The following is a 12,529-nucleotide window of genomic DNA, read 5'->3' on the forward strand; positions in this document are numbered from 1 at the left end:
CCAGCATTACAACAAGAAATAGCATTTTAATGAAAGACATTTTCTTTTTTTGAAGGTTATACATTCAACATGTTTTTTTTCTCCCCTTTTGCCTCTAAAGCTACAATATACATTGAGTCTTTGTTACAGGTTATGTTCACTATAGCTTCTCAATTGCCTTTAAAAAAAAAAGAATAATGAACAAACAAAGAAAAACAAAAAATATCTGAGCAACTCTACCATAAAAACAAAAACAAACAAAAAAAATCCTTTCCTTTTCATATAACAAGCGACACAGAAACAACAATATATGAAAAAGCCACACAGATCTCTTTATGTTGCATATGTACAGGAACGCCCCTGAAACTAAACATCCATCTATATCGTCACTGCTTTGTCTTATGCCCCGTCCCGTCCAGGCGAGTGGAAATCGCCCCACTATACACACACACACACACACACACACACACACACACACACACACACACACACACACACACACACACACACACACACACACACACACACACACACACACACACACACACACACACACACACACGATACGAGAGTGCAGTCTAGCCAACACCAACTCGAGGGAGGGACCCCTGAATCGCTGCCCTCCACACTCTACTATCTAACTTCAGGGTCTTGAGCTCTACTGTAGCTGTTGTTAGCTAAGTTGTCGCGCTGCAGTGCATGTAGGTAGGACACACACACACACACACACACACACACACACACACACACACACACACACACACACACACACACACACACACACACACACACACACACACACACACACACACACACACACACACACACACACACACACACACACACACTCCATCTTCCTACAGTATGTACTGGCTTGTACTTTTCGGGGATTAAGTTGCACTCGCTCATCCGTTAAATCCTTGGCCTTCCTTGCACTAACCAACACATTGGTATCCATAACTAAAATATACCAGCTGCATTCGTATACTCGTTATAACCTCAGCTCAGTGAAACGTTGATTATGCTAAAAGCTTTTTCATTTTATTTCCAGGTTAAGGAAGCCCAAAAGGTCAAAAGGTGAGATTTATGGGGAATGGGGGCGGGGTTTAACCAGACCCCATAGAGAGAGAGAGTTCCGCCACGCGTTGTTCTCGCCGCAAAGCGGGGCTGCTATGGGGCTGTAGTTTCCAAACATTGGAACTTCTTCATTGAGATAGACGGAGCATTTCCGCATTCCATTCTTACAAACGTCACTCTCATACAGTGGCGGAAAGTAACTAAGAACATTTACTTAAATACTGTACTCAAGTACAATTTTGAGGTATTTGTACTTTACTTGAGTATTTCCGATACTTTTACTTCTACTCCACTACATCTCAGAGGCAAATATTTTGGTCCACTACAATTATTTGAAAACTTTAGTTACTAGTTACTTTTCAGATATAAATTATGATATTATGAAACATACATTAACAGCTTTAGCCCTATTTCATACCTAGGCTATTTGAAAATAGCCGATCTACAAGCTCACAACGCGTCGCATCGTGACGCGTTGTGAGCTTGTAGATCTGCTATTTTCAAACATTTTAGTACTTTTACTTTTGGTACTTTAAGTACATTTTGATGCCAATACTTCTGTACTTTTACTCAAGTAAATTTTGAATTCTGGACTTACTTGTAACAGAGTATTTTTATATTGCAGTATTGGTACTTTTACTTAAGTAAAGAATTTGAGTACTTTTTACACCACTGCTCTCATACTAGATCACACTGGGTTTAACTGGTCACCACTGTTAAGGGCCGCACCGCAAGAATGACAACTATAACGATAAACTACAAATCGTCTCTGTCGCGTGGAAACCTCACGTATCCAAAACTGTTACTTTTCAAGATTCAAATTCAAAACTAACAAAAGCAGCAGATCTACAAGCTCAAAACGTGTCGCTTCGCACGTTTAGTTTCACTTGTAGATCTGCTACTTTTGATGCTTTTGTGTGACGCTGGTAGTATGATCAAGTAGGGCGTTCATTTACAACAAAAAAATACACAAAAAGTTTGAATGTGGAGAAAAGAGGTTGCTACAGCAACAAAATATAGTTTTCTCAATTTGTTGTAACTGGAGTGGATGGCAGAGTCAGTTATCTGCTTGCTGAGAGCTAAAATAGACGCCATGGCGTTCTCAGACGGAAATAAATCTCCTCAGTGAACACGACCCCGAACTGCAAGCACCGCCGTGCCACAATAAAACCCTGGCAAGTTTCTAGAGAACCCAGTCCGGACGAGCTGCGCACGCACACACACACACACACACACACACACACACACACACACACACACACACACACACACACACACACACACACACACACACACACACACACACACACACACACACACACACACACACACACACACACACACACACACACACACACACACACACACACACACACACACACACCCCTGAACCCCCATTTCATCAGGCAGTGACGACCCCTCCCCCAGATGACAAACACAACAAAAAGAACTCTAGTCATCTCAATGTTGGTATAAAATCCCCCATGTATAAAAACATGTCTTTGCGCAGTGCAAGTTAGTGCAATTAACGTTTAGGTATGACGCACAGTATACCTTTTTTTTCTCTCTCCTTTTTAAAAAATGTTCTTTTCATTGGCACTTTGTGAAGTTTTTCTGACCAGAAATAGGCCCTTTTTATTTTCCTGTCGGCCGTCCCCCAGACCCAGCTTATCTGAGAGGCCGCTTGAACTTAATGTCTTTTACAGGCAGATTAATCAGTCAAAGAAATAAGTTAAAACAAAAAACAAACAAAAATAAAAACGCAACTTGGCCAGTATGGTTGGTTCATGGCCTTGGGACAGAATGAGATGTTTGGTTAACTGTTTGTTTGGGTGAATTATGTCTGTTGTTTTGTTTATTTTTACCACCTGCGTTCAAACAAGGAAGTAATCTTGTGTCTTGAGCTAAAAAGGTTTGGGAACCGCTGCTTATAGGGTTAGGGTCAGGTTCCATGAGAGGAGCCCAATCAAACTCAAAGGTCCGCTCGTTTTGTGTGCTTATATCGGAAGAAAGAGGCACACTGTGTGTGTGTGTGTGTGTGTGTGTGTGTGTGTGTGTGTGTGTGTGTGTGTGTGTGTGTGTGTGTGTGTGTGTGTGTGTGTGTGTGTGTGTGTGTGTGTGTGTGTGTGTGTGTGTGTGTGTGTGTGTGTGTGTGTGTGTGTGCCTATGTTTAAAATAGGGCTGAAGTGGTTAATGTATGTTTCATAATATCATAATTTATATCTGAAAAGTAACTAGTAACTAAATCTTTCAAATCATTGTAGTGGAGTAAAAGTACAATATTTGCCTCTGAGATGTAGTGGAGTAGAAGTAAAAGTATTGGAAATTGGAAATACTCAAGTAAAGTACAAGTACTAAATTGTACTTAGGTACAGTACTTAAGTAAATGTACTTAGTTACTTTCCACCACTGGACATGTGTCGTTGTAGCAGGTCAGTGAAGGGTCCTGGACATCACATTGTACTTCCATGTACTGTTATGTACTGTCATGTACTATTCTCATGTCTTACTAAATAAACTACATCAATCAATCAAACTATATGCTTCAAAGTGAGGCTCTACGTGCAGCACCTGCAGTACTTGAGTCAAAGTATAGATACTCATGGTGAACATTAATAAACTACAAATGAAGGTTGCTCAGTCAAATTTGTTTCCAGTTAAAGCATTGGAGTAGGTCCTTTTAAAAATGCATTAAAGTATTAAAAAGTACATTTTCGTTATAATATCAAAGCATGCTATATTAAAATATAGACACTTTCCAAAACTTTTTCAGAAATGTAAACTACTAGAGACGGCACCAAATGCAGACATACAATCTTGGGCTGTAGGGTGCTGCCTTCTACTGTCCGAAATCAGCGTGACACAAAGCAACAGGGGGTAAACAGAATTCGATAGGTAATGAAATGTGGTGTTACGGTCATAGAAGGAAGGATGAACGTCTGCCTCTAGAGGGGGTAAACAGAATTCGATAGGTAATGAAATGTGGTGTAACTGTCATAGAAGGAAGGATGAACGTCTGCCTCTAGATCATCCCTAGCCAATGACAGATCGGAAGCTGGACTATGAGCGACGCGGAAAGTAGATGAAGAAGAAGGATAGAATAGTGAGCAACGGAGGCAAAATATGGGCCAAATAACGAATACAAATGTATACTGAACAATTGAAAGTAGGCTACACCATCCAAAGGCTCCGGGCATGATCAATTTTTAGGCCGAAAATGTGTTGGAAATTGGAGACGTGGTCTGCCAGAACATAGAACTAGAACGTAGCAGAGACAATGAATAACATGGTATTATTAAGATTCAAGCACATCTTCTATTTCAGGCAAAAATAGGAAAAAACAAAGCCAAAAATTTTCAGTAAGGCTTATAAAGGCTTGTCAGAGGGGAAGAAAATAGCTACTATGGACTTAGACCCATTCTTTGTATATTGTTTTGGTTTTATTTTCTCTATCCTTTCTTCTCATGTTTTCTGTTATGTATGCACGCGCCCTTGTATTTGTGTGTAGTGTTTTGATGTGGCTCGCCCCTCTATTTAACCTCTATTTATTTCACTTTCATTCTCAACATGAATACCGTTAAAGGATTAAAAGTTGTCCATTTGAATATATTAGAAGCTTTTTTCCCAAAATGGTCCTGCTGAGACGATGGGTTGCTCGTTACAAATGTCATTACAGTGTCTGAAACATGGTTAAGCAGTGATATTTCTGATGAGCAAATCCAGATTGATGGTTATGTTTTGTTTAGAACAGATAGAAGCAGTAGAGGGGGTGGTGGTGTGGCAACGTACGTTAATTCTAATCTAAACTCCGAACGTATTATTCCTCAAATCGTTTCAGAGAACTTCGAATGTGTTTTTGTTTAATTAAAATGTCATCATAATAAGCACTTGATTATTGAAATTTCTATAAGCTCCCATCAGCACCTTCTGACTCTACTGAAACAACATTGTCTCTCTTAGATTTAATATTTCTCATCCAGATTATTGAGTCAGGGGTACTTTCTGATTGCTTTAGTGATCATTCTGTAATTCTCTGTGTCTGGAGGATTCTGATACAATTCTGCGTCCTCCTCCAAAAAACATGAGACAATGTAAAAACATAGATATTGATCATTTCATTCAGGATGTTGTTTCTATAGACTGGGATAGGTTTCAGTTGACACCCTTTGTTGAAGAGGTTTGGAATTTTCTTTTGGAGGAGTTAACTAAAGTTATTGATAAACATGCCCCTTGGAAATCTGTGAGAGTTAAGGGTAGACATTTACCATGGATTAGTTCTGATTTGTCTTTTTAAACGTAGAGAAAGGGCTTGGGAAAAATATAGAGCTAGTAGAGACCAAACTGACTGGGATGCTTACAAAACATTTTGAAATTATTGTAAAACTCAAACCAGGAATGCTGAGGCTATAATTATTATAGAAATAGTCTCTCTCTCATTTTCAAAACCCTAAACAGTTCTGGAAAAGGATGAACAGCGAAAAAAGTTCTGTCACACACATTTGTAGTAATGACGAGATTGTCCATGCTCTGATCTCAAATAAAATCTTCATTTTTCTTCTGTTGGTAACGTTTACTCACCCTACTCACCCTACACTTAAAATAATATGATAGCAATCCCATTATTCCTGGATCATTTACAAATTTCACGAGTAATTTCTAACCTAATATGGATGGATGTGCTGTTGGTCCTGATGGTTTGGATGCAAAATGTATTAAATTAGCTTCTCAAGTACCTATTTTATCCTCTAGCTGATTTGTTTAATTTGTCATTATCTACCTGTCAGCTTCCATCTGTCTGGAAATGTGCGACAGTTACTCCACTTCATAAGGAAGGTGATCCATTGGATGTTAGCAACAACAGACCAATCTCTATCATTTGTTCCACTGCTAAAATATTTGTTAATTTCTAATCAATTATCTCTATATGTAAATGATTTCAATATATTATCTCCATTTCAATATGGCTTTCGTTCACATTTTTTCTACCACTACTGCTCTCCAGTGGTGTAAAGTAACTAAGTACATTTACTTAAGTGCTGTAGTTAAGTACAATTTTGAGGTACTTTTACTTTACTGGAGTATTTCCAATTTTTAGTACTTATTTTTTTTCAGTACTTATTTTTTTTTACTTCTACCCCACTACATCTCAGAGGCAAATATTATACTTTTACTTCACTACAATTATTAGAAAACTTTAGTTATTAGTTATTTTGTAGATTTTGGTTATTATTACAAAACATACATTATACATTTCGGCCATTTGAAATTAGCCAATCTACAAGCTCGATGCGACGTATTGTGAGCTTGTAGATCTGCCATTTTCAAAAGATTTGTATACATTTGCAAACTTGCGAAATGGGACATACTGCATAATGACTACTTTTACTTTTGTACTTTAAGTATATTTTGATACCAATACTTTAGTACTTTTACTCAAGTAATTTTTGAATTCCGCACTTTTGTTTTATTTTCATTTAAATTGTATTTAAATGTTATTTTATTTAAGGTTACTAGTATACCGAGGTAGTGGGGTTTGAGATGGTGGAGATATGTCCTTGACTTGCTTTGTTCTGTGTTGTTGGATTGTTTTCTTGTTTTGTGGTGTGCTTTGAGGACCCCCTCTAAAACGAGATGCTGCATCTCAAGGGTCTTTTTTCAAAATAAATAAATACACATTTTACTAAATATTAGTTGTTGATTGTTTTCTTGCCTACAATTTTCTCATAATCCTTGGAGTCTGAAATAAGGTTGTGTGTGTGTGTGTGTGTGTGTGTGTGTGTGTGTGTGTGTGTGTGTGTGTGTGTGTGTGTGTGTGTGTGTGTGTGTGTGTGTGTGCGTGTGCGTGCGCTATGTCGTCATAGCCAGTGCAGTGCCACGTTTGATTACCTCATTAATAAATGACATGACCTGCCCGGTGAGACATGTTCAACACCTCTTATGAACGTGTAGTGTGGTGAAGTAAGTATGTACATTTTATTTGTATGGCACCTCTCACAGAGAGAACTCAAAGTGCTTTACATACAACACAAATAAAGACACAGCACGAAGCATTCAAATGATTAAAAACAACAAAAACACAAACTAAAAATCTAAGACATTCCACAAATGCTTGTTTATAGTGTTTTTAAGTGGTTCTTAAAAATGTCCACTGAGGCTGCAGCTCTCAAGACCTGTGGAATGGCATTCCATACCTTGTTGTGCTGCTCACAGAGGAGCACGGAGGGGGGAGCAATTAGGGGTTAAGTGTCTTGCTCAGGGACATTTCGACTCTGACGCCCTATTTAAAACAATTTGAAAATAGAAGATCTACAAGCACACAACCATGCAAGTGCACACATAGACATCAAAGGGGGCTTGAGCCCCTGCCCTTTTATGCGATAAGAAGTGCCCTCCCCAAACCATGGACGCAGCATTTATAATGGTGAAAAAAACGCAAATGCCCCTTCTCCATGCTGTACTCGAAGGCAGCATTTAAGATAATTGGAAAAGGAACCTTCACTGACCTGCTACAACCATATTATGTGCCCAGCAAGACCCAAGGTCAGCTGATACCAGGTTGGGCGGCAATAGTTGAATGGTTAGTGAAGTGAGCCCGCCTGGGATGCCTAAGGTTCGAAGTGTCCCAGAGCAAGATACTCAACCTCTAACTGCTCCCAAAAACAAAAAGGTACGGAATGCCCCTGCACAGGTCTTAAGAGCTGCAGTTTCTGTGAACATTTTTAAGAACCACTTAAAAACACTGCTGTTTAAACAAGCATTTGTGGAATGTCTTCTATTTTTTTGGTTGTTGTTTTTGACCATTTGAATTCTTCGTGCGGTGTCTTTATTTCTGTTGTATGTAAAGCACTTTGTGAGTTGCATACAAATAAATTGTATATATACTTACTTCACCACACTACACATTCATAAGAGTTGTTGAACAAGCGTAGCACTTGCCCTAGCCTCGATAACCTTCCAGGCTTATGCAAAGGCTAAAATGTAAATTAGATAGCATGTTATGTAGACAGATGCCAGGTTCATTTGTAGACCTGGCATATAGTGTGTATAATTTCAATGTCCTGATTATAGATTTTTTGATATTATACTGACTGATTATAGATTTTTGGTCTACCTATGATCCTAGATTACTATTTCTATGCATTTGATGTATTACCTTGTGTTTACCTTGATTACTGTAAATCGCTCTGGATTAAGAGCATCTGCTAAATGCCTAAATTGTAAGTTGTAATGTTTCACCGGGCAGGTCATGTCATTTGTTAATGAGGTAATCAAACGTGGCACTGCACTGGCTTTAACTGTATTAGACACTATGGATGATGATGGTGCTGTTGTTCCACAAATGGAAGGACTGTTTTAAGCCCGCTCTTAAACTTGTGTCTGCCTCCTGGCCCAAATCTCCAAGATGGTTCCACAGGAGAACAGTTTTGGCACTGTTTTTGCTATATTGAAATAGAGCCAAGATATGCTTTAATCTTAATAATACCAATTTTACTGAAGTCTGGAGACATTATTTCAGCCTGGTACCTGTTAGAATCTTAAAATACACACTTTAAGGATTGAGAAAATGCTGTTTAATCTTGCTCGGGGACACTGATGTATTTAGTAAAAACAAAATGATATAATTTCTATGTGATTTGAACATTTTGGGTTATTTATTGCGTTTTTTGTCCTGTAATAGAATCAATATGTGCTTGAATCTGAATAATAACCACTTTATTGAATTCCTTTGGTCCAAATTGTATGGGGAAAAAACATATTTGAAGGTTGTTTCCTTCAAAAGTGTTTTTTCCATTTTTTCCATTTTCTGGTTTGGGTTCAGGATATGTGTACTAATAAATGGTTAAAATGAACCCCATGGGACATTATTTCAGCTTGTTACCTGACAGAATCTTAAAATTCAAGGAATAATAAAAATCCAGGTGGCGAAAAAGTAGGTCCACCCTACAGTATGCGTGTGGGCCCCACTTTCCATTCCATCTAGACTTAACATAAATATGTACATTTTGTGTTGCGTCACATTAACTCAATTCATCCGTTTATAACTCAGAGAGTGTACAAATGTAACCAAATGGACCCCCAAAGATCCTTTTGGTTATATTTTGTACAATCAGAGTTAAATTAATGTTGAGGATTTTACTGTAACCAGAGAGACTGAGTGATGAGCAAGTGATGTAGAATTCAATCTATGTTGGTTACATCAATGTTTCCCAAAATGAGATTAAATCGGTCTTCTTTTTTTTTTTCCCCAAAGAAATAATGTAATTATTAAAGTTAATTTTTATTTGTTTTAAGACATATTGAGAATAGCTGGTGTGTAGATTGTCTATTTTCACTGTTTTTGAAATAGGGCTTACGGTAAGTGGTTTAGGGAAACACCTGTGGTCAAATACCTTGGTTCTATTCAAGGAGGCAGGAACAATGCAACCTGTTTGTATAGCGATGGGTAGCTGGGGGCCAGACAGGGACCCAGGGAGGGTGGTATGTGACATATACCTGGTTCCTCCACATTGGTGGGCCACATAACTTCACCACCATGCCACACCCAGTGTTTTGTGTATAAAAGAGGACAGCTCTCATCTACACTCTATCCTCTCTGCACACCAACAGGGACTCCTTCTCCACCACCACACACCACGACCACCAACCAACCAACCAACCAACCAGCCATGTGTATCAAGAAGAACCAGCGCATCGGCCTGTACAAGGCAGGGGTTTCAGTACCTTCATTGGCTGGTCTTTGGGGTCCTGCAGTATCCTGTACACCAAGGCGATCTTTGATGTCATCACATCTCTGCTGTGAAACTGTCTACAGATGTAAGTATACCAGTGGTGTAAATTAACCTAGTACATTTACTCAAGTGCTGTAATTAAGTAAAATTTTTAGGTATTTTTACTTTCCAATTTTCAATAGTTTTACTTCTACTCCATTACATCTCAGAGGCAAATATTGTACCTTTACTCCACTACAATTATTTGAAAACTTTAGTTACTAGCGCAATGTGACGCTTGTAGATCTGCTATTTTTTAAGTGAATGTGAAAGTGGTTAAGTGTGTGTGTGGGTTTTTATAAATGTTGAACCAATGGAAAGTATTAAGAAGAGCTTGTGACTAAATAATGACATTGGATCCATTTCCTGAAAAGTAACAGTTTGGACTCTTTCCTCTCTAGGCCCTGGACATGTAACCACATGTGGGGACCATGTTTGGGTTGTGAAGATCAAGGCTCCCCCGAAGACCACTGATCACCATCACGATCACGATCCCAAATGCTCAATGTGCAACCAGGACTTGCCTTTTTACCCCACTGTTCTCAACTAGACCCCCGAGATCCCCAAGCCCACTGTCCCCGAGATCCCCAAGCCCACTGTTCTCGACCAGACCCCCGAGACCCCGAAGACCAAGGACCTCGACCAGACCCCTGAGCCCCCGAAGACCAAGGACCTCGACCAGACCCCTGAGCCCCCGAAGACCAAGGACCTCGACCAGACCCCCGAGCACCAAGACCTGAGTAACTGAAGCTGAAACATACAGTACAGCACTGTTCATTTTGACAGCAAATTCTGATTTAGTTTTAGTCTTTTGAATAACAGTGAATAACACAAGTTTTAGTCCCATTTTAGTCTTCTGAAATGGTTTAGTCTTAGTCTAGTCTTAGTCGACTAAATATCAAAACCGTAGTCTTTTAGTCTTAGTCAACATAATTAACACTGCAGTACAGTACAGTATATAGAATAATAACATGAAGCATCATGGTTATTATTAACAGCCTGTTACTGTATTGTGCTCGTATCCCATCATACGAGTGTAATAGCCTACACAAAGTTTACTAAACCACTGAGACAAACTGTGTATTCACTTATGCCTTATACTTCATAATGGCATTTTGAATACTGACAAACGTTAACTCAGTTGCATGATCGTTTAAAATATGTCCAATGCATAAATACACATCCATGTTGCTTTGTTGCAGTGGTGGAAAGTAACTAAGTACATTTACTCAAGTACTGTACTTAAGTACAATTTTGAGGTATTTTTTACTTTACTGGAGTATTTCCAATTTTCAGTACTTTTACTTCTACTCCACTACTCCGAAGCAAATGTTATGCTTTTACTCCACTACAATTATTTGAAAACTTGAGTTACATGTTACTTTGGAGATTTTGATTATTATTACAAAACACACATTAATCCACTTTAGCCCTATATACATTTTGGCCATTTGAAAATAGCCGATCTACAAGCTCACAATGAGCTTGTAGATCTGCTATTTTCAAAAGATGTGAAATGGGACATTCTGCATAATGAGTAATTTCTGCTTTTGGTACTTTAATTACATTTTGATTCCAATACCTTTGTACTTTTACTCAAGTAAATTTTTTATTCCGGACTTTTACTTGTAACAAAGTATTTCTACATTGCAGTATTGATACTTTTACTTAAGTAAGAAATGCGAGTACTTGTCCCACCACTGCTTTGTTGTTTTACATTCATTGTCATTTGTGAAATAATGTCTTCATATAGTGTTAGGTACAGCCTTACTGTCTCTCCATTCACTGTATTAGCCTAACAGACTAGCGTGTGCGCGTGATGCACAACATATGCTGATCATCATTGGCCTTACATGTTTTGACAAGCTGAATATTATAGAGTCAAAATGGCCCTTCATGCTGTATGCTGTTGTGAGTAGCCTACTGTGCAACATAACGATGGTCTGGAGAACTATTACTGCTCATGTAATAAAACTTCTATCTCAGAAATACAACATGTCTGTGGCTCACCACCTTCGCTCTCTTCACTCCATCTCATAGCAAACACATCAAAGCAGGCCTGCAATTCCAGCGCTTTTTAGGGCAAAAGTGGCAAAATGTCAGGGCAGGAAGGCTATCAAATAAGTCCATGGAAATAATCATTTTAACTTAATGTTTTTTTTAAAACATCTATCAGTGAAATACATAAATAAAAAAGCTCTGTATTTCACAAAATAATGTGCTCACACTCAGCCCTGCACCAATCAGAGTCACTGCACTCATGAATTCAAACTGATTAATGATCTCTGGGGTTTTCTCTCCCGTACAGTATGAACAGTATGAATTCAAACTGATTAATGATCTCTGGGGTTTTCTCTCCCGTACAGTATGAACAGTATGAATTCAAACTGATTAAGGATCTCTGGGGTTTTCTCTCCCAGGGGGTCCCCAGCTAAATGATAGATATTTAGGAACCAAATGGACCCTTATCATAAGGGTCGTGTCTGTAACTCAGAGAGTGTACGAATGGAACCAAATGGACCCTAACGGGTCCATTTGGTTCCATTCGTACACTCTCTGAGTTAAATTAACATTGATTTTACAATATTAATTAGGGTCCCAGAGATAGAAATCCCATTAAATGGGGGTCCGTAGCCTAATGCATGTCAAACTGGGGGTCCTTGAAATTAAAATGTTTGACAATCACTGCTAGAGGCGTAAAAATC

Source organism: Gymnoscopelus braueri (assembly GCF_963280865.1).
Source record: "Gymnoscopelus braueri genome assembly, chromosome: 12".
NCBI classification, from domain to species: domain Eukaryota; kingdom Metazoa; phylum Chordata; class Actinopteri; order Myctophiformes; family Myctophidae; genus Gymnoscopelus; species Gymnoscopelus braueri.